This window comes from Crocodylus siamensis, chromosome 1, assembly GCF_052110815.1.
Source record: "Crocodylus siamensis isolate JL-2025a chromosome 1, ASM5211081v1, whole genome shotgun sequence".
Taxonomy (NCBI): domain Eukaryota; kingdom Metazoa; phylum Chordata; order Crocodylia; family Crocodylidae; genus Crocodylus; species Crocodylus siamensis.
In genome coordinates, this window is record NC_143395.1 from 48,867,699 (window position 1) to 48,885,249 (window position 17,551).

The 17,551-nt window shown below is 45.9% G+C and overlaps 1 pseudogene; it reads right to left on the reverse strand.

Annotated features, from left to right (window-relative positions):
• LOC149872792 (uncharacterized) overlaps positions 1–17,551 on the reverse strand; it is a 48,850-nt pseudogene that overhangs the window by 23,174 nt on the left and 8,125 nt on the right.

Below are 17,551 nucleotides of genomic sequence, written 5' to 3' on the forward strand. Positions count from 1 at the left end.
TATTAAAGGTACCTAACAGAGAAGAATCCTTATCTAATTTGGCCTTACCCATCTTTCTTGTCTAGTATTGTAACAAGCTGCTAATCTAGTTTTGTATGTTTTTCAGGGTTGACACAAAATAATGATGGTTTTGTTTAGCTTTCTGGGGTAGAAATTCACTCTTCCTGCCCATTCTTTTTCATCTTTACAATCAATCTGATGATCCATTCTCTTTCAATATATGCTTTCAAAATTATTATGTGCACTAATAACTGATTTCCATCACCCTCACTCCTACTGGGTGCAACTATGTGTGCATTTGATGTGGCACCAGTTTAGTCATGAATAATTTGCTCATGAGTAAATGGTCCTAGGCAGGCATCTACATGATGCTGGGCAGGTGTTCTGCAGGGAGGCAGAAGCACATTTGCTGCCAATCTGCTCCCACTGCTATCTTCAAAAGGCAGCCCTGCTTGCTACTCTCTGGCCAGCCACTTCCCTGGCTAGCAGCAGGATGTGCAGTGTAGGGGCAGGAAAGTGCCACCTGTGCCTCCTTGCTGCCTAGTGCTCTCCTAGCAACCTGTGCCTCCCCATGCTATTGCTGCTCCAGCCCTTGCTCCTGGCAATGATGACAAGTGCCCTCGCCTCCTCATGGCCACCACACTGGCCCAGCTGGACCACTGTACCAACCACTGCTCAGTCCATGGCCACCTAGGCCCTCCTGGCTCCCTAACAAACAGTAACCACCTGCCAGGCTGCCGTGTGCCTCCACCACATACTTGTCACTTCCATCCCATCCACCTGGCTGAATCCCAGCAGGAACATCAACGATGGAGTCCAGAATGCCATTGCTGGGGCTGCCATTGCCATCTTGGGCCTCCAGCCCCACCATTTCTAGGTCCACTGGGCCCAGCAGACCTGGGACAATAAGCAGTGGCTGGAGGCCTTCAGAATGGTCCAAGCCGTCTTCTGAGATCTCCTGGAGCATCTCCGACCACACCTGGAGTGGTAGAACACTGCCATATGATAGATTCTCCCTATAGACACCTGGCTGGTCCTTGCCCTGCGAAAGCTGGCTACACCTGCCAGCCTGCGGTTCATTAGCCAACTGTTTGATGTGGGCAAGGCCACCACTAGGGAGGTCATCCTGGAGCTGTGTGGCACACTTCAGGACATGCTGGGACAAGCTGTGCTCTGCACACATGATCCCCTGGCTATGGTGGCAGGGGTCTGTGCCCAGGGATTCCCTCAATACATTGGGGCCCTGGACAAGACCCATATCCCTGTCACCTGCCCACCCCACAGAAACCACCCCTATTACAGCTAGAGGGGCTTTCACTCCATCATGCTCCAGGCCATCATTGATCACTGTGGGACCTTCATGTATGGAATCACCAGCTGGGTGGGCAGCACCCATGACACCCACATCTTCTGGAACTTCAGCCTGCCAGGCCTGGTGGAGAGCGGGCACTTCATGAGGAGGTTGCCAGACCTGCAGCTGGGCACCGTGGCTGTCCCAACCTTTTTTATTAGGGACCCCTCCCATCCCCCCGCCTGCACCTGCTCTGGTGCATGTGGCCCTATACTGGTTACATGGACCCCCACTAGGCCCACTTCAAGTTCTGTCTGGGTCAGACCCAGATCCTGGTGGAATGTGCCTTTGGTCACCTCAAGGGCTGCTGGCTCACTCTCACCACCTGCCTTGAGTTCACTGAGGCCAACACCCTCAGGTCACCATCACAGCTTTTGTGCTGCATAACATCTGTAAGGCCTAGGGGGAGCTCATCCATGAGGCCTGGGTGGAGGAGATGGAGGCACACAAAGGCAGACTGACAACAGGACCACCACTGGCAATGGCAGTAGCAGAAGTGACCTGCCCCACCAGCCCCCTCCCCCCCCACCAAGGCCCCAGAAGTGCCACACACCCTCCAATTGGGACCAGGGCACTGGGTGCAGGAGGCACTGGCTGACCACCTCCTCCAGCACTCACCACACTAGCCTACCTGCACCAACCACCCATGGACCCCTGCCTCACCCCACAAACCCCCAACAACACGCTCACTGCAGACATCTTACAAAAACAAGTATTTATTGCCCTCACATCAAACATACCCCTCCTTTCCCTTCCTCCCCAACACGAAGAGCCAAACCTCCCCTCTCAACAAAGAGCCCATTCACTACCCACTACCCACAATAAAACACATTCTTCCCCATAAAAACTATGTACAGTGTGCTTTGTATACTTTCCTGGGGTGGGGGGCCATGGGATGTGGAAAACTAAGGGGCAGAGCCTGAGAAGAGGTGGCCAACACCCCAGTCTCTGTGACTGTGGCTGGTGGGGGGCTTGCCCAGGGCCAAGGGCAGCCAATGCTCCCTCAGCATGGGTGACTTCCACTCAGCAGGTGGTGTCCAGGGTCAGTAGGGCTGGCATGCAGTCCTGGCCCCACTACAGGCATCTCTGGCTCCATGCCTGCATGGAGCTGTGATGAGCATTGGAACTGGGCTTGGGGGTGGGGCTGGGTGGTGGCGGACCTGGACTGGGGGCTGAGCCAGGGACTCCTGGCTGTTAAAGGCAGTGCAGGACCTCCTTCCAGGACATCTGGGGGGGCCCCTGGGAGGACCTGGTGCTGCTGGCATCCAGCAGAATCATGGCCATTCATGTCTTGTGGCAGGGGCTGTGGAGCTGGCGCAGCAGGCACTGGCCTGCACTCCCCAAGCTGTCCCCAACTAGGTTACATAACTACAAAAATGTTAGCCATCTAAGCCTGAGGGATAAGGGGTGGTGTGGGGAAAGGGAGGGAGGGGATCGCAATGCTGAGAGAGAAAGAAGATAGATACAAACAAACCCATACAAAAGTCTGCACTGGTGGAGCAGGTAGATTGAATAAAGAAGTTACTCAGTCCATAGAGTCCTATTGCGGGGGTCCTTGCCAGGTGGAGTGGAGTGGACAGTGGATAAGGAGTAGCTCTCAAAGTCCATCAGGTTCAGAGCAGGGTTCAGACGGTCTCCTCTAGGTCTGGTTCAGTGGTGGTCGGTCTGGTGGAGTCAGTGTGGTGGCACTGGACCATGATGTGTTTGATATAGATGTCACAGGACCAGTGGATAGTGTTGGACACCATGAGGCACCACATCAGCTTGGCATAGTGGTGGGAGATATGACAGGCACACAGGATACTCTCAACCATCACATTGTAGCCACGGTTCCTCAGGATGTCAGCCACTTGCAAGCAAAGGCATTAGTGAAGGCTTGATACTGGTTCTCAAAGGGGATGATCACATCTACAACCATGAACTTCTTGGCTTCCTTGTTGGTGATGATGCTATCAGGGTGCATCTGGCTTTGGCAGCCCGGGACAGCATGGTTCATGGAAATCTCCCCCAGTTAGGCCAGGATGCTCTTCACCAGGCAGTTCTGGACAGTGTTGTGTTGGAGCTGCCAAGCTCTGGCATTAAGTTTGCAGGCACACAGCACATGGGGGAGGGTCAACACCTCATAACCACTTCGCCAGCACCTCTTGTCCTATGGGCCATAGCAGATGGTTCCATTCATAGGCATGTAGTTGAGATGGGCATGGTTAAGGAAGTGCTAGTCCATGAAGTGCATGAAGCTCCCACTGGGCATGAAGTGGTTGCTGGAGTCCCACCTCAAGGTGACACTGAAGACTGTAATGGGGCCTACCAGGGCCGATCTCTGTGTAGCCTGCCCACCTGTTCTTGGGCAAACTGCCCGCCTTCTCGCCCACCATGCCTTGGTCTTAATTGATTAATTAATAGATGTAATTAGGCGGGAGGCTCCCCATTTTCTGCCCCGCTGCTAGGGGGTGCTATCTGCGGCTCCATTCCTCCCCTACACCACAGCCCAAGCCTCACAGATGACATCCTGATGTTCTCATAGGTACCATTCCCCCACAATGGGGCCCAGAATCCTGCTGTAGGACCCCCAACTGAGCTCCTCCCTTCAGGCAGACTCTGCCGCTGTCATACCAGGCCATATATCTTCCTGCCACCAGTTCCCCTTTGGGTGTGGTCCCCTGACTGGGACCTTCGGCTCACACTAGTCCTGGCCTACCTGCAGGCCAGTCAGGACCCTAGGCCCCCAGCTCTTGGGCGTCCCTGTTAGTGGGCCTCCTTGCCCTTCTGGCCCTGGCCCCCACTTGGGCCAGTCAGGGGAAGCTCTAGCAGGCCTTGCTATATGACCCATACTCTTATCCTGGGGTCGTCCTCTCTGGGTCCTCCTCCACAGACATGGGGATCTGGGGTTACCTCACACCATGACTGGGGCCTCAGGGTCTCACAGGGGACAGCAGGTTGTGGTACTACTACTGGTATTATATTCGACCCAACCTCTGCCTCCCCACATTGAAAGACTTACTGGGGTCAGGACTCAGCTCCCTCTCTCTGGCTGAGCCCCCCTCACACTGGGGGCTCCACACTGCTCATAACACCCCCTTTACTTGGGGTCTCAGGGCTTCCCTCCACAGGTGGGCTGAGGTGTCTATAGCTGTGCCTGGCCCCAACTCTCCTCCTCGGGGTCTCAAACCCCCACAACTACCTCCACTGTACATGACCCACTCAAAGGTGAGGGCTAGGGGTTAAGGCACCCCAACCCGCCTTTCACCAGGGTGATCACCGGCCTGGTATTTCCTGGGGGCTCCTGCACCACTGGGAGCCCCACCAGTCCACCCACTCCCAGCAGGGTGTAGGTTCTGGTCATACCCAGGACCAGGACCAGGACCAGGACCCTCCTACCATCCCCTAAAGCTCCTCCCTTACCTCCAGACAAAATTCAGCAGCCCTCAGACCAGACAATGTTGTTACTTGATCTCCAGTAGCCAAACCGCCTTGTTTATATAGGCAGCCCTGAGCCTAAATTGGCTGCCCTCATTAGGCACCTGGAGGCTGCCAGCTCCAGGGCCTTAAAGTGGCAGGCACACATAGTGTCCTGCCACAAAGACCATTCCCTGGTTGAATTTGGCCCTCTGGTCACCAGTGTACTTGCACTGCTTCCACCCTAGCTCCAACTGCTTGAATGCATTGTGGCTACATTATGCTAGTATGGTGATAGAACTCTGCCATCCAGACGTGATATCACAGGTGGCCTTGCCCACTTTTTATTGTCCTCCACAGTGACTTGCCATGCATTCCATGCTTACCAGCCACATGGTTGAGCCCACCACTAGAACATAGTTGTGAATGCCCTCCATCCCAGAGAGATGTCCCAAGTTCAAATCATGGTGCCACCAACCATTTCTACCATTGTCTGCAAGTTCACTATCAGTTGGAACCACAATGAAGTAGTGGACCTCATTGGGATCTGGGGAGAGGTCGATGCTCTGTTCTAGTTACCACAACCAGGCAATCTTCAAACACATTGCCACAGAAATGGTAACCTGTGGATACAAATGCATTTTGTAACAGTGCCACTTGAAATACAAGGTGCTGAGGCAGCAGTTCCGGAGGGCCTGTGATGTCAATGACACATCAGGAACGTGCAGGGCTTTATCCTTCTTGCAAATGACATGATGCAGCACCAGCACATAATGGACCTGGTCCTCATTTCTGGGGACAGAGATGCAAATTCAGAAAACAGTCACTGTGAGTTCCACTCAGTTGTATGCCCCAAAGGCAACCCAGTAGACAACCATGAAGCTTAGTCAGATCAAGGACTCCCCACTTCTCCAAGACAATAGCATGGACCAGAAGTTGGACAGTGACTGGCCCTAGTCCTCTGACTACCTCTGGTCCACAACATCCTGGCCACCTCTACTGACAATAGGTTTGCAGCCATTCCTGTGCTCAGAAGCTCCCCAGTGTTGCCCAAGTCTCTCCCAGCAAGACTGCCAACCTCCTAATTTCAAGAACCTAGCCAGTATGAGGGAACATGAAGAACTCCTTCTCTGCATGACGTCATAAAGTTGCTTGCACTGGTGGGGAGCCCAAAAGCTCCATTTACCCCTGTACTTCAGGTAGTGAATGAGGGGCTGTAAATTATGAGGGGTCAGAAACACTCTGAGGTTCATTCCCAAAAATGGAGTGGGAACCCCAGGCTTAGTCATGTGACAAACCATGATCTCTCCCCCCACATACCAGCCCATTCCAGTGTGCATGGGTAGACCTGCTCGATTCACTTGGGAAATTAAACCTTTTCACTATTTTACAGAGGTGTTTTTTAACTGATGCAACTTTGTCTTTGTATTCTGTGGGTTTCTTTCCTATCACCTTCAGTAGTGGAACAGTTATAATAATGGCCCAGTTGATACCTCAGGCATGCCTAAGCTCTATGCTTAACACCAGAGTAAGAGCTACCAATTCCACTATTCCCCTACTGCTGGACCTGGCTTTATGCCTACAATTTGAAGACCAAAGTGGCTGAAGTTGCACAAAGTGGTCTGCCAGAGCTTCCTGCACATACAATTCCTCAAGGCTGATCTCCACAGGCCACTCATATGCTATGGAGTGCCCATGGGTGTTACAGATTGCTCTGCTTCCCCTCCCCATGCTTTGGGAACAGCCCCCCACATGGCCTTGCATGGGCAAAAATGATGATGTGGATCATGCAGCATTCACCGCCATCCAGGTGAGTCCTTGGGTACCTTCAGTGCATTTTGAGGTAGCCAAATCCACATTCCACAGCCATTCAGTAAGTGCTGAAGTGTTCATTAAAAGTTCCTTGAGGGCATCTATTCAGCCCATGAATGGGTTCATGAGTTCAGGGAGGATCTCTGGATAGCAGCCAAGGCATTGTCACTCCCTCCAACTTGATACTGGGCATGTCATGGGCAAACCCTCTGTGCTTCATTGTGTGGGAGTTCCTGAACATTTGGCATTGTGTATCTTGCCTAACTAGCTGGCATTGATGTGAATGAAATTACTACAGGGTTCCACTACCATCCATATCACCACCAAGAAAAAGCCCTTTCAGTTGATGAAGCACCAGTCACAGTGTGCAGGAGAAAGGATGGTGACATGTGTGCCATCAAGGACACCAACCAACACACCTTGGAAACCCCAGGCTGGCAGGACCATCAATGATCAGGAGAACAGCAGGTCAGCTATTGCAAATTATTTGGGATGCTGTCTGCTGCTGGACTACCAGACACCACAACACCTGCCATGGATGTGTTGATATTCCAGAAGTTAACTTGCAACTTACTTTTTTCACTTTTGGCTTCATTGTTCCTTTTGAGTAAATGAGATAATTTCTTGACTGAGATACATAGCTGATATATCATCAAGGCTGGTGGAGCCTGTTCATGCCAACAGAGAATTCTGTTCAGTTTATTTTCTCATGTAAACAACTACCTGCTTTTATTTCTTTTAACTGTTATCCCCTCAGTACCTTCCAAATAATGTCATGGTCTTAGCTGTGCCTGAACTCTGTTCTCTAATTAGAATGTAGGATAAGTCAGAAGTCAAGGATCTGGATTTAAACACAAACATATCAGTTCAAGCTGCTTTTAGTCCTGATGGCTTCATTTTTGTTGCAGCATCAGTTTTTGCCTCTAAGAACTCAAAGCAAAGTTAAGTCCAGCTCAGCTGGCAGGAGCAGTATGTTCCTTGACATAAGTTGGTCCTACAGTGGCTTAGGGGCTCCGCAGATCATAGGGAAATAGTTATTTCCATAGCTTTCATTCCAGAGTTTTTATTTCCCTTCCTCTATCTCCTTTTATTTTATATTTTAGTAAAATTTAAAATCTTGGACACTAGTGTATGTGTTGACGATAATCTTTATCCAGCTAAACAGAAAATTTAAAATTGCTTTGAAATATATCTTGCTTTCAAATACTATAGAAGAAAAATACCAGTCTGAGAGATGCTTTCCAAATGCAGTTAAAACTTTATTAAGAATCCCACAGGAGCAGCAATCAGAGGAAGGAGCACTTTTATTGATTTTTATAAAGTTATTAGAACTTTCATACCAGCATGACTTGCTTATATACTGGGAATTCTTACTGTTCCCTTTGGGCCTTAATTATAAGGAAAATAGACTTCAGATCTAAGATCTGATGTGCTAACTGTTATTGATGGTAACAGGAAGCAGACAGCTTTTGCAAAATTAGTAAAAAAAAAAAAGACATTGTTCCTTTTTTCTCTTGAATGTTTTATAAATTACTATATAACATTTCCCTCATGAGACTCCATCTATTTGTTTCTGGTCTTGCACTCTGTCTTCAGGCATTAAGTAGGAGACAAGGCTCAACTACAAGCTTGAAAAGACTCCTCAGGAGAGGAATACTAGATTTAGCATACGTAATGTGTGTCTCCATATCACAAATCCCAGCTATTCCTTTCCAACAGGAAATTTTACATGGAAACCCAGAACGCACCAAAGCATTACCTATTTGCACACTTATGTGGTAAAGCTCATAAATCAAAGGAAACAGCTATTATATAAAACTAGATAGTAAAGACTTAGGAGATGGGACATCCACCCTGAGCACTTCACTTGAACTAATAAGGAGATTCCGATTCAGCCAATTCAGATTCAGCTGATTCAATTTGGAGATCTGACTTGTTTTTCTGATTTGATTCAGCCGAATAGATTCAGGAAAGATTTGGAAAAGATTCGGGGATTCAGAGATTCAGTCATAGGGTATAATGGGGAATCAATGAAATACCTATAACTTTGGTATTTTTTGTCTGATTCAGATGAAATTTGCCTAGATACTAGCTGCTGCTGAAGGCATGAAGCCTGCCAAGGTTCAAGGTGATAGGTGCAGGGATTTCTGGAAAACTGCAACTCAAAGCACTGAAAGCAAAACTCATGTCGTGTATATGTTAATCCACAGTGGGGTGAAAACTGCAGAGGTGGTATCTCTTCCTGATGCCCCAAAGCCTCCCGAGTTTCAAGGAGATAGGTGCAAGGGTTTCTGGGAAACTGCACCTCACACTTCTGACAAGCAAAACTCATGACAGGTGACACTGTGTGTGTGTTAAGGCACCAGGGAGGGTGTTGAAAACTGCAGGGGGAGTCTGGGTTCTGGGGAGCTGCGCCTCTGGCCTCAGGCAAGCAAAACTTGGACATCTGACTCCCCAGTTATCTCTGCACTTTTACCTGCGCTGCTACATCCCTCTTCTTCCCCACCCCCAGCTTATCCCTCACCCCACAATGCCTCCATTTCCATTTTCACTGACTGGCTTTCTTGCCTGCATTGAGTGCCAGGCCAGTCTCTGGCTTCTTTACTATTCCTTCCATCCAGGACCAGAAGACACACCAACTGCATGTACTTCCTCAGTCTGACAAAGGGTTTTTCGACCCAAAAGCTTCCTAAGATATATTTTTCTAACTATTTCAGGTTTTTTTCATAATAAACATATAAACATAAAAACACAAAGTAAGCCTTCACACACCACAAGTAACATATATCCAACACAGCATCTTTACGTCTTGTTGTCAATTCCTTTATAAAAAGAAAGGCTTTGTGACAGTTCCATCTGGGTACCTTTGATGCTGCCGGTGCTATTGGTGTTGAGCCAGCTAAGTTATTTTGACCTTCCATCATTTACAGTGATGAACCAAACTGAGGCTATAGGGGAGGAGGAGGTCCCATGGGGGCACACTCCCAGGTTGTGCAGAGGCCCCAGCCCCAGGAAGGGCACACCTGAACACACACATGGTCCCACAAGCACCCATGTTATCAGTTTTGCCTGCCTGCAGCAAGAGGTGCAGGGCTCCAGAACCCAGACTCCCCCTGAAGCTGTCTCCTTGACAGCTGTCAGGCTTTCTGGCTGCATCAGGGGCTACCACCCCTGCAGTTTTCAGCCCCCTGTGCCTTAGCACACACACAGTGTCACCCATGTCATGAGTTTTGCTTGTCAGCAGTTTGAGGTGCAGTTTCTCAGAACCCCTGCACTTATCCCCTTGAAACTGGGCAGGTTATGTGACCTCAGCAAGAGCTACCATCCCTACAGTTTTCACCCCACTGTGGCTTAACACACACAACTTGAGTTTTGCTTTCAGGATTTGAGGTGCAGTTTCCCAGAAACCCCTGCACCTATCACCTTGAACCTCGGCAGGCTTCATGCCCTCAGCAGCAGTACCACCTCTGTAAGTTTTATCTGAATCAACCAAAAAAGAACAAAGTTATAGATATTTAATTGATTCCTCATTATACCCCATGGTCGAATCTCTGAATCACCGAATCTTTTCTGAATTGATTCAGAAGCTCCTAATCTATTTGGAAAGCCTAAAACTTCTAGTGATTCAATCTGGATTAATAGATTCAGCCTCCAAATCGTCTGAATTATCTCTGAATCTGAATTGCAATCCGAAGCTTTGCACAGCCCTAATGGGAACACTGAAAATAGGACTCTGTAGAAAAAAGCTAAACATACAATACTTATTGCAACTAGGTTCAAATTAAAAGAGAACAGCGCTCTGCAAAGAGCCCCAATTAATGTATTCTCTATATTCAAAGACTAACTTACCGCATACTTCATGAGTTGGATAAGATTACTAACTTACCACATACTTTATGAGTTAGCTAAGGATGTACAGAGGCAAAAAGTCCATGTGTTTGCCAGCTTCTGGATAGTGGAAGGGGGACATTACCACCAAAGATTCTAGAAGGCAAACAATGTGATTATAAGGTCTAATAAAGTGCTGTCAGAAATGACCCAGCTAACTCATGGTTTACTTGTTCCTGATGCTTCTGGGAAAGGCGGAAATCACACAGGCCCTTTGTCTTCAAAAGGTATGTTTCTTGTTTGCATCAGCATCTTGCCTCTGGCCTGTAGCAGTCTTCTTGGGAGTTTAGAGAGGTTTTTGTGTCAGCAACCAAGAATGGCTTGCAGTAGTACTCTGTTTGGCAAATGCAGAGATTGATTTCACAGCTTTGTATTTTCATTTTCCTGACTGGAACTCCACTTCAGGCCTGGAATGTCAGACCTGTCTCTTTAAAATTTTACTTCTCTCCTTCCTGTCTGGACAAATCTCTAGTCATTCCAAAGATTATAGATAAGATTTCCCAGAGGCAACTTTCTAATAAGATGGACCCCATTGATGTGGCAATTGGAGGCAAAATCAGATGTTTACTGCAAAAATATTGGAAATGGTTTTACTTTTGTTTTGAAGTCATTGTTACCAGTAGGACTGTATGAGTCTCCTGGCTCTGAAATAAAAGATTAGCAAGACTCACAAACAAATTTATGCTTAGGAAACTCTCCAGAAAGGATACTTCAGTTCAAAATATAAGCAGGGATTATGCTAGTATGCCTCTACAGAGTCAATGAGCTTACTGTTCTGGTTGTAAATCATAATTTCTGTAAAATATGTCTGCAATATCAGCTCCAGTTTCTTCAAAGGATATATTTACCTTCAAATAAACCGTCATGTAGCTTGGATCTAGATATTTAACTTAGATAAATATAAATAAAATAAGGTAACTGTAGCACTTCATCAACGATATTGCCTCAGAGACCATCATCATCATTGGCAGTCCCTCAATAGGAGAATAATGGACCATCAAGCTTGTAACTGGTTAGTCCTCCAGTCCAGTGTTTCCCAACCTTTTGGTTCTGGCAGCACACTTACGGGGCCTCTCCCATCCTGCACACACTGGCTGAATGTGGGGTGGGTGGGGGTGATCAGCCATGCATGGAGCTGGGGGCAGGAGGGAGGCAAGCAGCTGGGCATGCACTGGGGGGGGGGCAATCAGCTGGGAGCAGAGTGGGGTGGGCGGAGGGGCACGTCTGAATACAATGAGCAGATGCAGATCACTAGCTAGAACCACGCTGCCGTCTATTCGTCTGTCCGTGGTGGCAGCAGGTGTGGGGTGTGGCTCCAGCCCACTATTCTGCTGCATACCTGAACTTGCCTCATGGCACACCAGTATGCCGCATGTGGAACACCAGTTGGGAAATGCTGTTCCAGTATATGTAGTATTGTGCATACAGTGCTTCAATTAGCATAAATTTCCTCATGTAGTACAGGATCTCAGCAGAAGTTCAGAACCAGAATAGTTCACAAATGCTCACACCACACTGCTACTGGCTATCAAAAATGGCACTAAAAAGACTTAATCAAGAAACTGCTTACAAATGGATCGTACCTACACTATCAGTATCGGGATAGCTTAGATAAATTAAATTGTTGAAATCTGGCTTATGAATTTCATTTTGATGCTTGAAAACAGCTGTTTTCACAACTTGAAAGAACAGTAGAGCACTTCCAATGCTCAGTTGGCAACATGCATGCAAAAATAAAACAGAAAGCCTCCTAAACCGTGTTACAGCATTCAGTGGGTATGACTGACTGAACGTTAGCAATTCCTTACCAACCAGAGCCTGCACAGTTTTAGTGTTCCCACATTTTACCTCTGTTTGATTAAGGTAAAACTAAAAAATTATTAGATCACAGCCTTGGATATTAAATCAGCTGAAGAAGTCTTCCTTTAGATGTGACATTAGATAATAGCAGTGGAATGAGTGTGTCAATGAGGATGAGTTGTGAAGCTTAAAAGGCCTTCAGTGTTTGTTTGTAAAAATCATAGTAAGGGGGTAATTGCTGATATGCAGTTTCTAATATGACATGCCAGCACATTCAGGAGAATTTGGAAGATAAGTTACCAAGTCCTTTTTCCTGAATTAGAGAGCAGTTTGATTTGGTAGTCACAGGGACCATGATATGAATATAGCTGCATTTCCCTCCACCTTGTTCTGATAACTGTTTAGAATAGACAATAGGGATTTTACTGTCTGTGAAAAATTAATTCCTACATTAATAATAACTGATATGATGCTTAGGCGTATTTTTTATTCATAAGTTATAAGACAATTGATGTTTTCAACTGTCACTCATTTCTGTGGGGCTCTCATAGATAATATTTCATGGCTTTCACATTCTATTTTAAGTTGTTAGGTCAGTCATTCTCTGGCAGGCATCTACATATGCAGGGAAGCGGGGCAGATTTGCTAACTGCAGTAAATTGCTCACACTTCCTGGGACCCTGCAATGGACCCCTGCCATCACCGGGGGAGCTCTAGGCTGCTAGCCCAGGGGCTGACTGGGAGCTCCCTGCTGCCAGGGCAGGGGGACATAGTCCCTGCCTGGGTTTTGGTGGCAGAGCCTGCCCCAGCAGCATGCAGCTCCTGGAGGCAGGGAGCAATGATGGCCAGCTGACTGGGAGCAGGCATCTACAATGTGGTACTGTTCCATTATTACTAACTGAAAGTAAATTTGCTACTTGCATTTGCAAGGTTTACTGTACAGTAAGCACATGCACATGTAGATGCACATGCTTACTGTGCAGTAAACCATGCTACTGCCATAGTAAAGCATCTCATGTAGACATACCCACTATGAACCTCAATAGTGTAAATGGGTGAAACCTGCTGTTTCAGACATTCACGCCTTCTCTACTGAGATGAAAGGATCAGAGGCAGCTTTCATTTGCAATGCCATGCTACAATATATAATAAAAAAGCAGTGAGTTCAGTCCAAAAGGAAAGTAGGCCACTGAGGATACAATTGCATTCAATATGATATCAGTGACAATCAGACAAATGATGCAGCTGTCTAAAAATCCAACATGTACAGACATGGTCACTGCTGAAGTCTGGCACAAATCAAAGGTCATCTGTCACAAGCCACAAGAAGGTATGCCACCTGCAGAAGTAAGGAGATAGCCAACTCCTCTGAAGTCATTACACAACATTGCACAACAGAGATCTAGCTAGATGCTTTGCTGCCCTGTGCAGAGATGCTGGATAGCAGAAGATGCCAAGTGTTCTGCTAGAGAGAACAGCTGTGCTAAACTGCTGCTGCCGTGACACCCCTCAAGCTGCAGGATATCACAGGTGCTGCTGGCTGAGCCCAACTACTTGACAACTCTTCTTTTGTTGAGCTGATCTGGTCAGATAGCCAGTGGCACCTGCCAGGTTAGCCGAGTGCCCAATCCTAGTCTCTGCCCCAACACCTGGAGTTCAGATCTGCTTCAGAAACACAGCAGAGCCAGTAGCAGCTTCTGCCTCTTGAGCATCTGCTGGGAGGCAAAAGGCTCCTGTTGTCCATATTCAGCAGCTACAGCGACCCACATGCTTGCTCACTATGCTGCCCTCTTTGCAGTTAGGAACACTGTTATTTTGTCTTTTCACTCTGCAAAGGCTTGTGCTTCAAAAGCTTCTGTTACCAAATTTCCTTGCTTAAAATGTGAGCCCAAATTTCCAGCAGCCAATTTTTGTAAGAAAGGTGCATGTTGTATATGGAAAAAAAATGCAGTATATAGAGTCACTATATAGTAATGACTGGGGAAGAAAGATTGCATTCTTGTTGATCACTAGCTTTTAATTGTCCTTCCATTCTGATCAGTATTAGTCATGGTTCTTATTAATCTCATAAACATGAATGGTGGATCTTTGGTGGTTCAGGACCTCATTCTGCTACAGTGTGACATACTTTGGCACATGACCTGCTGCTTGTAAAAGTATGTTTACAGTTTTTTCTTTTCTGTGATTTCCTTCTCTGTGTCCTTTATGAAAATAGAATTAAAAAAAAAAATCTATCTAGTGAGAGGAGAAAAGTAAATCAGATTTAATTATATTAAAAATAAAAAAAATGTAATGTTAGTGTGATGAATCTGTGCTCTGTATGAATAGAAGCCTAGTCTGAACATAAATCATGCTGGTTGCTCTCAGCTGAGACCAGCAGGCAGTATTTAATTGTAGTAGCAGAATTTGAAAGTGAAAAACAATATCCAATTAACGGAGATAACTATACTGTAGAACAGAGACATGAGAGGTACAAATAAAGGGAAATGAAACTGCAAGGGTGGTTGGAGGTTTATGAAAGTAAAATGAGGAGAACTTACATCAGAACTTAATATTTGAAAAACAAAAAAAATATAGTCCAAGTAAAAAATAAGAAAAAAAACCCTGTTTGCTTTGGGGGGAAATGGAGGGTAACAAAAATAATCAATCACATACAAGAACTGTTAGGGAAATTGATGGCTTGCAGAATAAGGGAAGAGTCTTATTAAATCCACCTGTTGCTGAAGTGAATAGGAACACAGCTCCTCTTAATTCTTTTTATCTGAAGGAATTGCAAAAATAAAAATCCTTAAAATCATAGTAAAAAATGAAAAAGAATAAGAACATTTACATATAAAGGGGCATGCATTTTTTTCAACCTGCTTTGGGTAAAAATACTTCATAACCAAATAAAGCCATTTTGCTAACAATGTAGAAGAACAATATACAAATAAAGTATTTAGGGTATTTTGGAGAGACACTGTTCTTGCCACCAGAGTTCAGGCTGAACCAGAATTTAATCATAACTCTAGTTTTCACATTTCACTGAAGCTAATTTGCCCAAAATTTCACAATGCAAGTCCTGAATATTTGCCTCTTTTCTATGGCTAAGTACAGATTTTCAAAAAGCCCTAGGTGGAATCGAGCTAACCTACACTTGTTTCTATAAGCTGTATAGGTTAATTCGGAAGTGAACAGAAGACACATTTGCCCTTTGTGCGGGGGAGGGCATGCAGGCGCCCTACACTGGGATGTGAAAAACTTGTATATATGGGAGTTGGCAATACTGTGAATGGCAGAGGGTGGCAGGAGTTGCCTAGTGCAATTCCTGCAATTGCAATTCCTACAATGCTTCCAAGTGCCTGCTGCCACTGCCTGGGGCCCTAAGTGGCCTGATCCTTTCTTCTGTGGAGTGCACCTTTATCCACCACATGGTGTGAGGCTGCTGGTGCCTGCTGCCACCATCTGCCATTCACCACAGCACTGAGAAGCCCTATCCTTCCTTCTGCGAGTTCCCCCCCACTGCCTAGAAACATTGTAAAAAGATTTTTAAAAATACTGAGATTATAGACAGTCTCTTTCCCCTCCCCACCCACTTGCTGCTGACAGCTGACTGCAGGCCGAAGGCAGGGCTAGGCAAAGAGCCCACAAAACCTGTGATGGGACATTAGCAGAGGGCCACAAAACAGCCTGGGATGCTGTGGGCAGTGATCTTACCTGAGTTGGTAGGGGATCTGGTACAGAAGTTGAATATACTGGTCTAACTGAAATCAGTTAAGTCTGAGACTATACTGATCTAGGTCTATCTTAGGCCAGATTCTGCCAGTTTTAAACAGTCTATGTGCACTAAACTTCTGTTTGGTTACGGGTGTTGACCAGTTCCAGATCACTTATACCAGTTCATGTGTAACTTAATAAATATTTAATACTACTTAATAAAACTAGGTTCTCTTATTTATTCAGTGCTTTTCCTGAACAATGAAATACCTATGCCACTTTGTAACTGGGTGAAGGTAAATGTGCATGCAAAACAATCCTATTGACACAAACAAACACAGATACCAAATTATGATTTAAAGACAGGCTGTAAATGAATTATCCTGGAACAAACTAAGAAATAAGAGGTTACTAACTTCCTACAGAGCAAACTGGGAAGTTCCTGAGGTAATCACAATGCTCTACTTGACAAACTGGGAGGAAGGAAAGAAAAGCCAGCCTAGCATCCACATTTTATCTGAGCCCTTCACTGGGATCTGATTCAAATTGCTAAGGTTCCCCAAATTCCTATTTTCTAATAGAATTCTGCCTCTACCCTAAAGGCATAACTCAACAGTATGGCACCTTCGGCAGGACTGCACCTCCCACAGACACCAGGAACCTTCTCTGCTCTGGCTCTGGCTCTGGCTCTGGCTCTGGGAGGGGGGTGGGCAGAGTAGCAGAAACACAGGAGCAGTGGCTATGAGTTCACCATGCTGCGGGAGATGATACTTCCTTTTTTGTTGCCTGTGCCAAGAAAATCACTGTTTTTTATGGCAAAAGGACATGTGATCTCTCCCAGCAGCAGTTTACTCAGTCACTGATCCTGTACCACAAGCTATCACCCCTTTTCTGCCCTCCCTGCTGCCAGAGCAGGGAAGGTGCAAGGAGATGGCTGATAAGAGGGTGATGCAAACCCTGAGTTCCCTTCTGCACCCCTACTTAATCAGTGCCAAGGGTTCATTCCCTACTAACCTACTCTTTGTTATGGTACTACTTATACCAATCCTTGAAAGAAAGAAATAATATATATTACAGTATTCAAATTACTCTCACCTTTGATATTATTACCAAAGTACATTCAGTCAAGCTTTATACCAGAATTAGGAGCTGAACAAAAGAATGAAATATAAAAGAACGATCAATGCAAATCAATAGGAAACAAGTATGCTTATGTATACTGAAAGCTACCAAGTTATCAAATTCAGAACATGAAACTAAACAACAGATTATACATCCTAAGACAAGATCTTTTTTTAAAAAATAAGGAACTTGTCTTATGTTGTCAGACCTTTTACATCATCAGTGTAATGTATGAGACTCTTTGCATCTCCATATCTGTATTTTGAATGGTAAGTATCTTACATGTGAAATCTTAATATAGGCTAGTTAACTTTCTTCTGAATTGTCTAGTGATTAAACTTATTTTTGGAAAAGATACTTCATTTCTGGAAGGCTTTTCCCCCATTGTAATTAATTAACGTTGTTCCTGCAGATTGTTGAACAAATGATTAGTCTCTTCTTAGAGCCAACTGAACATCACACGAAAGTATTATAAAGCAGCTTAAT